This window comes from Wyeomyia smithii, chromosome 2 (genome assembly GCF_029784165.1).
Source record: "Wyeomyia smithii strain HCP4-BCI-WySm-NY-G18 chromosome 2, ASM2978416v1, whole genome shotgun sequence".
Lineage (NCBI taxonomy): Eukaryota > Metazoa > Arthropoda > Insecta > Diptera > Culicidae > Wyeomyia > Wyeomyia smithii.
In genome coordinates, this window is record NC_073695.1 from 158120960 (window position 1) to 158137690 (window position 16731).

Consider the following 16731-nt stretch of genomic DNA (forward strand, 5'->3'; position numbering starts at 1 on the left):
TTCGGACCAAATTTCCGATGCACATTATTACGTTATTTTGGATCTCAACAGATATCTGGTATACTAAGTCAGACATAGAAGAATAAACTCTCAGCCGGTAATTTTTGTTTTTAAAGACAAAACCGTAACATCATGCGGGAGGTATTTTTTATTCACGCAGAGCATAAAATCATGTCATCACTGAGGGAGGAATATGAAGCCGTCCAAATGCGCTACAAGGTATCTAGTAATTTGTTTGTGGGAATAAATTTTTACGCATTTTTACGTACATCAAAATGTGGTTATATTTGCAGCGCACAAGGTTAAAGTGGTCACTTTTTGTCTTTCGTTTAGGAGGGCATAGCAATTTCTGTCAAAACTAAAGCTCTGAAGCTCTATCTTACAGGCCAAAAGTTTTATCCTACTCGACTTGTAAAAATTTTCAAGCGTTTTGTCGGATTTCTCTGTGTTAGAGGACTCCTCTTCGCACACCGTAGTGTATTAAAATGTTTTTTTCAGATAGTTCATTGCTAGGCTGACCAGATATCATGCCTTATAGTGTGCAGACAGAGTGATCGATGTGTCAAGCAGAAAAAGTTGTAATTGCCTGAGTTTTTAGTATTGTTTCAAAACACTTCAAAAAACCACGAAAAATCACGCGGGGGTGTGGGGGTTAACGAATAGACCACGTAGTCTTTATTCTGACTTATAATTTATTATTGCCACTAAGTCAAGACGAAGCATTCGCATTTTTTTAATTAATAAATTTATTTGACACGACTTAATAAGTGTCACGGAAAGTTTATGAGTTGTCAGCAATAAACTGTAATCAAATTTTTGAAACATATTTCAAATTTATCCGAACGAAGAAATTTTTTTTTTGTTTTAAACAGGCTTTGCCTTATATGGCATTTACTTCTTTAGAATAATAGTTCTATTTTGCAATGCGTCGGGATTTATGACATTTTTCCTGGAAGTATATTTCAATACTCAACGACCGGTAAAAAAAATCAACGTTTTGGTCCTGAAAACAATATATAAGACCTGGATGTTCGTGAACTGATGGAAGAAAGAAAGATGTTTATATTTTTTTCGACATTCAAAAACTTTGTAATTTATTAAAAAAACTAAGTTACAAATCCGATACCTGAAATTCACTAAAAGTAAGGTTTCACTAATTATCAACTAAATATTTTTCTAGATGATTTCTAGATGATTTCTAGATGAGTATACAATTTACTATAACTATAAGCGAAAAATTTATCGTAGATGATCAAACTGCTTAAACAAATTTTATTTATTTTGATACTCAACAACAAATTAAAAATCATTTTGAATATACTCAATAGAATAGCGTATTTAAAATTACTTTCAGGTAAGGAAATTATTATATTTGTTAAGGACAATGAAATATTATTAAAAATTAAACAACCATTATCTATTCGTTATTCTTGTTTTGAGAAAATGATATTACTGAAAATTCTAGTTACAATTTGCGCAATGACTAATAATCAGTTGTCTGGAACCTTCATTTTTGCCTTTCTCCTAGAAAGGTATAGCAATCACTGGAAAAACCAAAGGTATAAAAGTGCTCCAAAGGGTCGAATCTCGTATATCAATCGACTTAGTTTGACGAGCTGAGCATTTTCTGTATGTGTGTGTGTGTATGTGTGTGTGTAACGCTCTTCCAATCCCACTCGATTTTCTCAGAGATGGCTGGACCGATCTTCATGAAATTAATTGCAAATGAGAGGTATTGCAAATGAGAGGTTGCCCCATAAGACTCTATTGAATTTCATTGCAAATTGGATTTTTAGTTTAGAGGTTATGTTTAAAACTGTGAAAATCACGAAACATCATTATCTCAGAAACTACACAACCGATTTTAACAAAATTGGTTTTAAATGAACAAGCTTCTCAAAAAACCCTTAACTTTTCATGAAGATTGAACGTGTGGTTCAGAAGTTATGCAAAGAAACGTGTTTTGGAGAGTGTTTAATATCACTGTGTTTCTCAGAGATGGCTGAACCGATTTCCACGAAATTAGTGTCGAATGAAAGGTCTAGCTGCCTCATAACACCCTATTGAGTTTCAATGTAATCGGTCTGTTACTTTGTCTGTAATGTATCAAAATATGAAAATCACGAAACTTCATTACCTCAGAAAGTACACAACCGATTTGAACAATATTGGTATCAAATGAACGGGCTAGTTAAAGCTTAATTGATGAATTTTATAATGGTTCAAAAATTGTGAAAAGAAACATGCTTCCGGAGACTTTTCAAATTCACTCGTTTTCCCAAAAATGGCTTCGACTATAATCGTATTTTTATTCCAACCGTTATGTGTTAAATTACAAAAACAACGAGAGTCTATTATCTCAAACGGTTAGAACGGGTTGTCTCTCGAACTCACAAGTAAGAAATTTCATAGCAATTTGATATGTGGTTTAAAAGTTATGAAAAGAAACGAAATTCAAAGTAGGGTTGCTGATATTTTATCAATATTTGATATTATCGATATCTGCTCGTCAAAATATCGATATTTTTGGCCGGTATTAGCGCGCTTGATATTATCGATATTTTGATATTGCGACTCGATATTGCTGTCCGATATTCTCGGTTGCCATCAGGGGAGTGCTGCCGTCAAAATTTTGCCTACCAATCATAAATTTATCATGGCATCAAAATTTAATTTAAAATGCTTACACACAATATAAGATATTCATTGAAAGTGCACATTATACTGAAAACAAACGTTAAGGCTTGGTTTCTCCATTGATAAATATATGCATTCGAAAATAGGTCAATAGCAATTAAATGACGTTTACTCTATTTCAGCTATTTTAGGGCAAACCAACTAAAAATTAGGTACCAGAATTGTTGGTATTAGAATCATTAAGTGGTAGATGGAAAATGTAAGCAGTTCGACAGAAATATGGTTGCCATATTTCCATTTTTATTGACAGCATGTATAGAGCAAATTTCCAGAAATTTGGGTGTGGAACTTCTCGGGGCAATAACCACCACATCAAACCGATCAAATGCAATGCCTTGGTGTTTCATTGGGATGGCAGAATCGATGAATTTCAGTAAAGCATCGGTGTTACATAAGCGATAACATGAATGTTCAGGTAGGATGCTTCAGTAACTGGCTGGTGGTTAGTCAATGGATCAGTGACGATTAGGAGACGCGGCTCACGAAACGTCGGTTTAATCTGATTGGCAAAAAGCACCTTGCGTAAAGCGATCAGCAATCGGCCCACTGTCCTAACGGACGAGATGAAATAGCAAACACTTTGCCGGAATATGCAATACTAAGGCATGACACATGCTGAACGCCAACGCGACCGATCGGGTGAGATTCTTGCCGTAGGGTAATGAACAACTCTACTCGCGGCTGTTTATTAACCTTTGACAAGAATCTCGCCCGATCGCTCACGTTGGCGTTCAGCTTGTTTCAGGCCTAACTGAAAGCCAAACAAAACATATATGAAGGAAAATAGCGATAAAATATCGATATCGGCGCCCAATATCGATTTCAACATCGATGCCGCTCTTATAAAGGAAATACAAATATCGATATTTAATTTTTAATATCGACAACCCTAGTGTGTGTGTATGTGCAGATTTTTATTTTCACTCACTTTTCTCAGAGATGGCTGGACCGATTCTCATGAAATTGATTGCAAATGAAAGTTCTAGTTGCCCCATAAGACCCTATTAATTTTCATTGTAATTGGATTTTTATTTTGAAGGTTATGTTTAAAAATGTAAAAATCACGAAACATCAATATCTCAGAAACCACACAACCGTTTTCAATAAAATTGGTATCAAATGAACGGGCTATCTTAAAAACCCTTAAGTTTCGAACTTTATATAGATTGAACATGTGATTCAAAAGTTATGAAAAGTAACGTCTCCTGAATACTGTTTAATTTCACTTGTTGTTTCTCAGAGATGACTGGACCTACTTCCACAAAATCAGTGTCATATGAAAGGTCTAGTTACCCCATAAGACCCTATTGATTTTTTTGCAATCGGAATATTACTCTGCCTGTTATGTTTAAAAATGTGAACTTTAAAGTTGTTTAAAATTCCGAAGAATACATAAACTCACTCACTTTTCTCAGAGATGGCTGAACCGATTTTCACGAAATTAGTGTCAAATGAAAGGTCTAGCTGACTCATAACACCCTATTGAATTTTACTGTAATCGAATTGTAACTTCGTCTTTAATGTACCGAATTGTGAAAATCACGAAACTTCATTATCTCAGAAAGTACATAACCGATTTGATCAATAGTATTATCTGATGAACGGGCCAGTTAAGGGTTAACTAATAAATTATGATTTAACACATGGTTTCAAAGTTTGGCTGCCCTATACGTTCCCGTTGCATTTGATTATAATCGAACTAAGCAACCGTTATGTATTAAATTGTTAATAAAACAACGAAATTCTATAGTCTTAAAAATTACATGACTTATTTGAACATAACTAGTGTCATACGAACGAGTCATCTCTCAAACTTACAAATAACAAACTTCATAACAATTTGATATATGGTTCAAAAGTTATGGAAAGACAAGAAATTCAAAGGCTATTTAAAACTTTACAAGAAATTCGAAGGCTATTTAAAACTATACCTGCTTTGATCAATATATGTGGCCACAATATAATTTAAATGTGGTATCGTACCATTTGAATGTTCCCGGTATCGCTCGTGATTGAATTGTTCGAAATTAAGAGTCATTTCTTTTATTTCGCTATTTCTTGAGCATTTACATTACGTCAATTTTCATATTTTATACTTCTATTACAACATCATTATTTTAGAACCCAAAAAGTGAATACACATTTGAATTGATTTGGATTGAAGCGTTCATGTAAATCTATTTTTATAAATAATAAGTTTTGAATGAATGATCTCCCAGATGGTCTCGAGGTAAGGCCTAACAAGCCAGTCGTCGTATGTTCGAGTCTCGGCTCGGGAGATACTGTTAGTGTCAGTAGAATCGTAGCGCTAGCCCCGCAATTGTCCTGTACACTAAACAGTCGGCTGCGAAGTCTGTGTATAAATAAACAGAAGGTCAAGTTCCAATTCGGAATGTAGCACCAAGGCTTTGCTTTTTTAAGTTTGAATGAGAAAGGCTGGGTCTGACCGCTAGGTGGATTAATTTAGGTTTTTATAAATTTTTCATACTTTATTGTACATATATTTGCAGAATAAGATCTCAATACAAAAGAACACGAAAGACCACGGGGGAGTAGAAGGGTATAAAAGGGATCAAAATATGACCACGTGGTTTAGGAATGGTCCCAAATGCATTTTATTATTTTTGGTGTCGCAGAAACTCACAAGGCATATTTTTGCCTTTCTCCTAGAAAGGTATAGCAATCACTTGCAAAACCGAAAGTATAAAAGTGCTCCAAAGGGCCGAATGGCATATATCACTCGACTCATTTTCATTTTCTGTATGTATGTTGTGTAGGTATACCTGTATCCTGGGTATAACCTACCAGGACTTTCTCCAGAAAACCCTGTACGCGCAATTGGCGCGGAATTAATACACACAGATTAACGTGGACTAACTGACTTTATTTTCGTACATCACTACTTAAATATACCCTACCGGTAACTCAGAAAGAGAGACTTTCTCCACTCTCTGTTTACCTTACTAATCTCTTAACCTAATCTAGTACTGCTAAAGTACGGGCGGCGTTTTGTTTACAACACAAAAATTGTTTATTTTGGTTGAGTTTGTTTGCCGGTGGCACAGCAGAAGGCTGCGCGAAGTTCTTTGCCACCTGTGGCATAATCTGTTGATACATAGAGTGTTGACAGAGCCGTTCGCGGTCCTCTGTCAAGGGAACCAAATGTTTCGCCTGACTAAAGCATAGCAGAAGGCTATGCCCTCTTAGGAACAAAATTAAACTCTAATTATAAGGCTCGTGACGGAGCATTGGGTTCTTCGCAGGGTGTGACGTCACATCTGCCACCCCGCCTAGTTGGCCATTATCTAGAAGAGACAATGGTCACACGGTCCGTCCTGACGGCCGATAGGTATGTTTTTCTCTTTTTTATTACAATTATTCTCGCGTTTTTATGCAACTATATACACCGTTGTTTTTTTATAATATGTTTTTTTTTTCTCTGGCAAATGAAATTCTGTTATTCAAAACTGTAGCACCGTTTTGAGTTAACATTATCATACATGACATTTTCCTTATTTAGAATTAACAATTGCTTGCTCGCCTGATGCGCTGCGTCGTGAAGATATCTGCTGTTCAGCTGTCGTGTTCAAGCGCCGCTCGAACTGGTGTGCCTTGGTTGCGGGGGGTTTGAAACGGGAGGGTGCGTCTGGCAGTAGAGGTTCTCATCGGTTGGTTGTGGTGCAAACTCATCTCTAAGGCTTCATCGGGTTATTTACACTAGTTCAACGATTACCATTGCATTTTAATTAAGACTGCAGTTTAGCTGGTTGTTTTACGATTGTTCAGAGTGTGTTGTTGAACTTCAATGTTGGGTTAGCCGTGTCCCTTTGACATAGATCGTCTGTATTTTTGTTTGGCTGATAGTATTGTTACGCGCCGTGTGGCGAAAAGATTTGCGATTGCCACTGGCTCTGTTGCATAATGCAGTCACTTGGTTTATCATCTTTAACTGTCTGCGAGGAGTGTCCAATTACCCGCTAGCATGTGTGCACATTTTCAAAGCGTAGTGCGTAAAGACCATAGTTGATTAAACACGAGCAAAATTTTATAGCGTCATTTTGCTTGTTTGGCTTTGACCTCGAATCCTCATTTGTGGAAGTCAATAACTCTCAATGAGTAATATATATTTGGAACAAATTATTACGCCCTTCGCTGTGTAGTTTGCTGTATTCGTCTTCGCGCTGAAGTCTCGATTCTGGCTTGAGCCGCATTGATTGAGTTCTGTTGCACATCTGACCTCTTCAGGGATCAAAAACTGGATACTGCTCGTCTCCTCTTGGTAATAACGTTTGGCTTTACCTCCATCTCGACCATAGACACCCGCCGTTCAACTCTCCTCGCAACCGTCTGCTTCCCTTTTCGCGTCATACTGGGCATTATGGTATGCCCCCATCTCAGCATCCGTTGTAATCACCTCGGTCGTCTTCGAGGATCGGGAACTCGTCTCATTGTCAATTCTTAGATGCTAGCTGCCCTACTTAGCAAGTGGTGCATATATTTTTTTGCCATTCTTCCATCAATTTTTTTTTTCGTTAATTTTTTCCACTTGCTGTTTAAAATTAATTTCACACGCGTACGGGCTCTTATGTTCTATTATATCTTCTAATCTTCTACTTAAACACTATGCCCGTTTTTCTTTTTCTTCGGTTAACATAATTTTTCTTTTCCTACTAAAGTGTACAATATGTTTTTCTCTTGATTATATCGGATGCTATTGGTTAATCAACGTCTACATTATTCATTCTCAACGAATTTTTACTTCACAATTATTTTTTTTCACTTGAACTCAATCCGATTTACAAAAAAAAAAAATCTTTTTCTAATTCTTGTGCGTTTTTTTTTCTTTGTCAACCTCTGTTGCCCGTCGTGGCTCTTTTTCTTTTCATTAGGTGTGTTTTTGTTTTTTGTCAACCTCTGTTGCCCGTCGTGGCTCTTTTTCTTTTCATTAAAACATTTCTCTTTCTCATAGCAACTTTTTCTTTTCTTTTATCGGATTTACAATTCTTTTATCCGATTTACAAAAACTCTGTAGGCCACTTTAATTATGATACTGCTGTCTCAGTCCGTCATACTTACGTTCTACTTACACTTCGCCTGATATGCAGTAGTCTGCATAATACCTCTCCCCCTACCCTTCGAAGGTGCGTCTACCTGTTGCTAGTGATTCCTGAAAGATAAGAAGGTTAGGAAATAAAAGAAAAAATTTCGCACTTCCATTCATACTGGATTGACAACTCCCTTGTCCGTTCACCTGATACGCATTCATCTCAATCGTTCCGGGTAGTCACTCCCGTTGTTTCCACTCGCCCAATCTTAACTTACAATAGATAGGTGGAATCTTTTAACGCCAGTAGTCCCCTCGTCTGGAAGGTTTAGCCTTCTTGTCCAAAGTCTCTCCTAGTTTTATTGTCGTTCGTTATGTAGGTCATCTCCAATACTTCATTAATCGGTTTTCTTCTCTCATTTGGCCATTAGCCATTTTTAAATTAATCAAATCTCGTTTTCATGAGGTATTTGTTCACTATATAATTTCTTTCCCATGTTAACATTTGCATTTCACAAAAGAAAATAAATGCTGTTCTAAATTCTTTCAACTCTTTTTATCCATTACAACCATCCAGATCATTCTAGTAATTTGAATTCCCCAAGTTTTTTGTTTATTTAACCTTTATCGGCGGGGTTCCTCGTCCCTCACGCCTTCATTCGTATTTGAATTTTTTCAACTGTGTCATGCCATTTGACTAACATCATCAAAGGCTGTATATCTTTTTCGGCGACTTCTTTCATTTCTTCACGCCTTTACTTCAGTATGCTTTCTTCCGTTTGGATCTGCCTATTAATTCCCGTCAATAAAATCATTCATATTTTTCGGCGACTTTTCGTATTTCTTCACGCCTATATTTTACTTCCACCTTACTTTTTCATACAGTTTTAGGTGCTTGCTATTATAACTCATGCCATCCAATATCGTATTTCATTAAATATATTCTGTCCGTTGACCTTGAAAGCATAGTTTAAGTTCATATATTCAGTCATAATAACGCTTAAGCCGGTTATTATGAACTTTTTCTAAACGGTTTCCGTTTTTGATTACTGTGGTCATTTCACTTGGGAATTCCACTACTTCATAAGGTCCTCTCCACATATTCTGGAGCTTTTGACCTGATCCTGTCGGGATTGATTTCACTAAAACTAAATCGCCATACATGGGCTGCCATTCATTTGCCTTTCTGTCATAAACTTGCTTGCGCTTTTCTTTTGAATCCTTTCGGTTGGCCTTCGCGTTCGCGTGGAGGTCAAAAAATATTTTTTTCATCTCTTGTGTATATGTTTCATATGTCAAATTGTCCACTCCATTCCGCTTGTAAATGGAGGTGGGAATGCGTGCTGTACGTCCATACAACAATTCGAAAGGGGTGTACCCCGTTGATGAGTTTACTGAAGTATTATACTGAAACGTAAAAAATGGGAGTAAGTTATCCCACGTGTGCGGTTTTCCGCCAATAAATTGCCTTAGGTAAGTCTTTAACTCCCGATTAGATCTTTCCACCAAATTTGCTTGTGGGTGGTACGGACTCGTCGTTATTTTCTTAATTTTCAAAATTTTGCACACATCTTTCATGAGTGTGCTTACAAAATTCGCACCGTTATCTGTAACTAACTCCAACGGTACGCCAAATTTGCAAATATAATTCTCTACAAAAGTCCTCGCTACCGTCTGGCTTTCTTGGTTTTCCATAGGTGCGACAGTTAAATATCTAGTTAGGTCGTCCTGCATGACCAGACCATAACGATTTCCTAAGTCGGATTCGGGTAACACTACTATATCCATGTATAATTTCTCGAATGGCTCCGATGCGGTTGTGGTGATCTGCATCGGTATCTTGTTTGATCTTCCAGTTTTGTTCTTTTGGCAGGAATCACACTGCCGAACGTAGTTCTCGATATCCCGTTTCATCGTAGCCCACGTAAAAAGTGTGCCAATTCTTTGGCGCATTCGTCGCCAATATTCTCTTCGAGACTTCCACCGTCTCACTTGGTATCAGGTCATTTGATAATGCCTGTGAAAAGTCATCATATGGAATGTTGACGAGTTGTTGCTCATCCTCGTCCTCAGCGATGTCCGCAATGTCTATGGCACTCAAATCTTGTATTGTGCCGTTCAAATCATCCGAAGCGTTCTTCTGCTGCTCTAGCAGGCGTTTCTGCTGGCGCGTAATCATGGCTATCTGCCTGTGGGGAGCACTTTCTTGCCCCTGACACGTCCCATCTGATAAACGTGACAAAAAATCGGCGACTATATTTTCGCTACCTTGTTTATACCTGATGCTGCATTCCAAACCCTGCAACTTTAGTCTCAATCTTGTCAGCGTTGGAGATGTCTCTTTGAGCCTCCAAATCGCTATAAGTGGTCTGTGGTCTGTGTAAACGATAAACCTTTGACCAAAAATGTAATGTTTGAAATATTCTATGGCCCATACAATCGCCAATAGTTCCTTTTCTATGATATGATATCTGGTCTCTGCACCTACAAGTGCACGACTCGCGAACGCGATCGGCCGGTGCATGGATTTTTCATTCGACAGGACGGCTCCAATAGCATAATTGCTAGCGTCTGTCGTAATAACAAAAGTGTCTTGATAATCTGGCCGGACTAAGACTGGCTCTGTAATCAGCGCGTTTCTAAGGAATTCGAACGCTTCCTGACATTCTTTTCCCCACACAAATTTAGCGTCTTTCTTCAACAAATCATTCAGCGGCTTGCGCTTCTCCGCGATGTTGGGGATAAACTTCCCGTAAAAATTTACTGTTCCCAGAAATGACCTTATACCTTTTACGTTTGTGGGTGGCTTAAGGCTTTGAATGGCCTTAATATTTGCATTGGTGGGTTTTATGCCTTCTTCACTAACGACATGACCCAAATACTCCAGTTCCTTTTTCAAAAACTGACACTTTGATGGTTCTATTTTTAAGTTATGTTTGCGCAAAGCTTGTAATACTTTTCGCAAGTTATCATTATGGTCGGTGATAGTGTCACCGAAAACTATAATATCATCGAGGTAGACAAAAGCTTTCACGTCCCCTATCTCAAAGAGAACAGTATTCATAAGTTTTTGGAATGTTGAGGGGCTGTTCTTTAACCCCATCGGCATCCGTGTAAATTCGAAGTGGCCTTTGGGAGTGGAAAACGCCGTCTCAGCCGCATCTCGGCGGTCTATCGGGACTTGATAGAACCCCGATTTTAAATCAATTGAGGAGAAATATTTTGCTCCTCCAACATTATCCAATATCTCATTTATAAGAGGTATTGGGTATACAAACGGCTTGGTAACTTCGTTCAATGATCTAAAGTCTACCACAATTCTGTATCTTTTATTACCGTCAGCATCCGGTTTCTTTGGTACACATAACACCGGTGCATTCCAGGGACTAGTGCTGGGTCTAATAATTCCCTGCACCCTCATTTCCTCGATTTCTTTATTAATGTGTCGTTTCGTGGCCTCCGGAAATCTATATTGTCGTTTATTGATAGGCACCTCCGATGAAGTTTCTATCGTGTGTACGGCGGCGTCAGTAGTAGTTAACTTGTCGCCCTTGAAAAAGAATATATCCGCATAGCTCTCGACCATATTCTTCACTGTCCTGAATTCTCTATCAGGCAAGTGCGCCAAATTCAGCACTTGCCGTAGTTTTTCAATTCTTGCATTTCCTTTTGACTCTGGTGTTAGTTTATGTTCTAATAGGTCATAATCTAGCCTAGAGTTAAGATCTAACTCGGTCATTATCGTATTTTCCCTGTCACGAGGTGTGTCCTTCGGCCCCTCATACGTATGGGGTATTTCTCCCCCTATGTTGGGACCTTCTCTAGGTTCCACGCAGGCTGTGGCATTCTCATTAACGATGTTGTTTCTTAGTTGGCTTTGCACCATGACTCTATGTCTTGCTGCTAAAAACACATGCCGACTAAGGGCTTCCTCTCTAGGCACGCTCCATGGGCCCAAACTATCCGGACCCCTATTGCCGTGTTTTTTAAACACAATATAGTCGAAGTTATTCTCTATCTGGAGGGTGTGTTTTTTCAAAAATTCTACCCCGATTATGCCGTCCGCCGGTAAACCGTTCATCAGGTGAAACTCTGCCGGAATTAAAAAGTTCCCGACTAACAAATCCAGGATAACCGTTCCTAAGGTTCGCACGATCCCGCGACCAATGTCTCAAAAGTGTTTGTGTCTTGTCTGTTTATATGCACATTCAATTTCTCTGCAACATGCATGCTTAACATATTCGCGCACGCGCCTGTGTCCAAAATCAAGTTCAGCGTTTGCTGCACATTTTGTTTTGCCAGCAGTGTAATCATAAGCCGCCGGCTGGTGTCAAAGTAGACTCGCTTAGCCACACAGGCACTATTGTCCCGTATGTGGTTACATGCTGTTCTCCAGTCCGTTATCTCTATGTGGCTGGGCTCGTCAGTGATTCTCCGCCAATCGACGTCCTGGCATAATTCCGCGAAATCATCGCTAAAGTATTCTTTCGCAAACGGGTCCTTTATCCCATTATTTTCGTTCCCCGAGTTCTTCGCCCCTCCATTGGGCTGATTTATACTTAACACATATTGTGAACGACCGTGCGTCTCATCGTCACTCCACCTGGAATAATTTCGAAAAATATCGTGCTCATTTCCAACATTGGAAGAAATGTTCTCGACCGGTTTGTTAAATTTGTTCCTTACAAAATTATTTCTATTCATCGGTCGGGGTGCCCGGCTGGCGTTGCCGTCGGGCCCCCGGCGACCTAGTTTTTTGATTGTTGGTAGCGCTCGTAGCCTCGGCTTCGAAATTGGCGATCGTACGCATCATTATATCTACCATTATTATTATTGTAATTTCCGCGCCCGGGAGATCTTCCTCTATTGTTGCCGTAATTAAAACCATCATCATGGTGGTGATACTGGCGGTCATTATATCGATTGTTGTCATACCCATCATTATTGTAACTATTTCGATTGCTTTGCTGGTTGTTATTCCGAGCGGCAACCCGCCAATCTTGTGATTCGGTTTGGTGTATGTACCCGTTCCAACGCGCTCCCTGTGAACCTCGGTAGCGATCGTTATTATTATGTTGGTTGGTTTGGTTGCTGTCAAGGTTTCTACCCTGATTAGGCCAGCCGCCCCCTGACTGGCTTCCGTAGTTCCCGTTATTTTGTTGTCGCTCGTTTCCCCTATTAGCGTTTTCCCTGTAGTTACGATTGTTATTGTAATTGTAGTTGTTGGTGCTGCTACTGTTCCCACCTGGCTGCTGTCTGTAATCTTGGGCCTCGTTATTTCGTGTATAATTGATCTGCCGCTGGCGATTGCTAAATCGCTCATTGCCCCTGTTCTGCGAGCTCCCGGCTCCGTTGAAACCATCCCGGCCTCCTCCTTGGGTGTTACTACCTGTCCCATTCGGTTGCCTGCGCCTACCGCCTCTCTCTTTCTCTTGCTCCAGTAGATCCAAACAGCGTAGTCTGTTTTCTACATCCGCGAGTTGTTCGCATTCCTCCCCTCGTTCCTCCAGTAGGTCCAGCAGCTCGTCTAAGCTCAATTTCTTATTTCCTCCCGCCATTAACTTCAGATGTGAATTCCGCAAACCCCCAATAAAATGAATCCTGAGGCTTCTTTCCATTGCAGAACCCGCTGCGCCCTCCTGATTCTTTTCAAATGTATCCAGCAATTCTTTTATCTCTATCGTTCTCCTTTTATATGCGCTGTAATCTTCGCTCGGTTCCTGTCGTAGCGTTTCGATCCGTTTTATTACCGACTCGATGTTCTCAATGGAACCGAATTCTTTGATCAAGTTGCGTTTGACCTCTGGCCAGCTCTCCGCCTTGATCCGAGGCAAAACTGCCGCTGCTTTGCCTTTTAGTTTTAGTAGGACTACATAAATTAGTGCACTGTGTGACCCGTTTTCTGGGATTTCGTCTGCGAAATGCTGAACATGGTATAGGAACGCTTCCAGTTCATCTTTGTGTCCCCTGAATTCTGGGATGCATTGCAGTGCATCCGCCTTCGGGAAAACGTAATCTGCCGTTCGGCTCATATTTATTTTATTTAGTTGTTTCCCGATAATAAAACTGCTTCTACAGAATATGTTTTTTAAATTTTCGATATGATCCCCAAAACTGGGTGTGTCTTGAATTTCTACCTCGCTGATTTGGAGGCTTTTTTTAACAAATTCTTCTTCTAATTTTTCTAATTGTTCAAGTGCGCTTGCGCGGTTTCCGCGCTCTCCGTTGTGCTTCTCCTCCCCTGATTCCTGAGTTTCTACAAGGGTCGATGAAAGCGGGGGATCTTCAAAAATCACCGATCGCTCTAAGTTCGCCAACTGATCTTCTGCAAGATCTGATGTCTCAAACTCAAGACAATTTTCTGATAATCTTCTATTTCTGTTTGGCTCAGGAACAATCGCCGAGTTATTTAAGATTTTCAATGCCAGACACACTTTCGATTGAACAAGTGTGTACTGATCTGTTAATCTATTCCAATGTTCTGGCGTTAAATTCGAATTTTCATACTCTTTTAAAATTTCCGAAAAGTCGTTTAAAGCGTCGCTTAATAATTTTCTTCTATTAGCGACTGCCGCCCGCGTTCTCGGCCTGTTTATGTTATTGCTCAGATTATGGTACTCCTGGTAGACATAATCCTTAAGCTCTTTTAATCTTGACATTTATGGTCATAACCGTCTAACACCTATTCTGCTTTTGCAATATGCCGCCTAATAAAAAAGGAAATGACTCACTCACCCGAGTATCCTTGACACAGGGCCGGTCATCGTTGTTGACTTCAATTTCCACTACGTAACTTCGGCACCTTCTTAATACGACAATCGAATATCTGCCAACGTCGAAACTGACACTTAAATGAAAAAAAAAAAAAACGATCGCACTTTACAAGTCGTCTTCAGCAGCAAAACACAGCACCTTTTCCCCGCATACGAATGTCACTCGCTTGGGTTTGCCACCAACTCAGTTCACTTCCATGCAAAAAGCGAGAAAAGAGAACACTTTTTGTCAACGTCTTTTCTCGATTTTCGTTTTTCTTTTTTTTTCTCTTTCACTAGCAGCACTACTTTCCAAGCTGCTGACCTCGATAAATCGTTAAGTACTTTTTCTTCAGTTCTCTTTTTTTCCTTTTTTTTTTTAAATAACACACTCTTTTTCCTCCGCGAGCACTACTTGGATTAAAACTCCGAAAAACTATTTCATTTTTCACTGAACCACAGATATTTAAACCACTACTTTTTCTTTTTGCTCCCTTAGCGTGATTACTACGACCGAGTTTACGACCGCGTCTGACTTCCGAGATACGTCCGAAGATTAAAGAAAAGATTTAATGGCGCAGAAAAGACCACGCGCTGTCACCACTCATGTAGGGTATAACCTACCAGGACTTTCTCCAGAAAACCCTTTACGCGCAATTGGCGCGGAATAAATACACACAGATTAACGTGGACTAACTGACTTTATTTTCGTACATCACTACTTAAATATACCCTACCGGTAACTCAGAAAGAGAGACTTTCTCCACTCTCTGTTTACCTTACTAATCTCTTAACCTAATCTAGTACTGCTAAAGTACGGGCGGCGTTTTGTTTACAACACAAAAATTGTTTATTTTGGTTGAGTTTGTTTGCCGGTGGCACAGCAGAAGGCTGCGCGAAGTTCTTTGCCACCTGTGGCATAATCTGTTGATACATAGAGTGTTGACAGAGCCGTTCGCGGTCCTCTGTCAAGGGAACCAAATGTTTCGCCTGACTAAAGCATAGCAGAAGGCTATGCCCTCTTAGGAACAAAATTAAACTCTAATTATAAGGCTCGTGACGGAGCATTGGGTTCTTCGCAGGGTGTGACGTCACAATGTGTGTGTGTATGTGCAGATTTTTATTCTCACTCACTTTTCTCAGAGATGGCTGAACCAATTTTCATGAAATTAATTGCAAATGAAAGGTCTCGTTGTCCCATAAGACCCTATAAAATTTTATTGTAATCGGATTTTTAGTTTAGAGGTTATGAATCAAAATGTAAAAATCATGAAGCATCATTATCTCGAAATCCACACAACCGATTTGAACATAATTGATTTTAAATGATTGGGCTACCTGAAATACCCTTTACTTTCGAATTTCATAAAGATTGAACTTGTGGTTCAAAAGTTATGACAAGAAACGTGTTGTAACGTGCGTGGGAGGATAGCAACAGACTTCGCTTTTGCGCCAGGCAGGGAAAACTGCCGCGAAGCCGCAATGGTTAAAAGCCCGGTGAGATTCTAGGGTTGTTTATTCCGAACGGCACTCATCTGACTAACCAACTAACAACAGACCTACTGAAAGTTACTCCATTCTAAGGAACGCGCACCGAAATCAAATAAAAACTTATACATGATAATTTCCCATTTTTAATCAACGCTCCATTGACCTATACGCCTAAAGTTCTACTTTTGGTGGATTTCTTGGACCTGAACTTTTTCGTGTTTTTCTCACCTCGGTCTTCGTTTCGACGTGGGGTGATGCTGGTTCATCCACGCTAGCGGGATTCGGGTGAACGATGTTGGCGATGCGCGTAGGTACAGCCGTGGGTGGTCGATGAAACTACTTGATGCGGTCGGGGGGCGCACAGATGCGACAATCTATATCTGGCTGCGGGCGGGAGGCTGGCAGTACCCGTAGTATAGCTTCCCACGACACTGGTCGTCACGTTGGTTGATTTTTTGTTACTGAACAGCCCGGTTTGACAATTTTGCTTTATTCCGTCTCCAAGATCTTGTCAACTACACGTCACGGTAGTTCTTTCGATCTAACCAGATTGCGAGGTTATGAACACGAATTGCACGTGAAGGGAGCGGGCGGCTGCCGTGATTTTGTAAGCCCCAACCGAATCCTTCGTTCGAAGAATACCTGGACTATTCGAGATCTTTTCCCCGTTAACAAATTCTTCACGCTTTTCGATTTTTTTTTCTCTTCTTCTCTAACTGCTTTTTTTTGTGATGTTTTTCAGCACTC

General features: G+C 39.7%; 1 protein-coding gene across 2 annotated transcripts in view; it reads left to right on the forward strand.

Annotated features, from left to right (window-relative positions):
• LOC129721825 (uncharacterized) overlaps window positions 1-16731 on the forward strand; it is a 669416-nt gene that overhangs the window by 271985 nt on the left and 380700 nt on the right. The gene's annotated exons all lie outside the window — the stretch shown is intronic.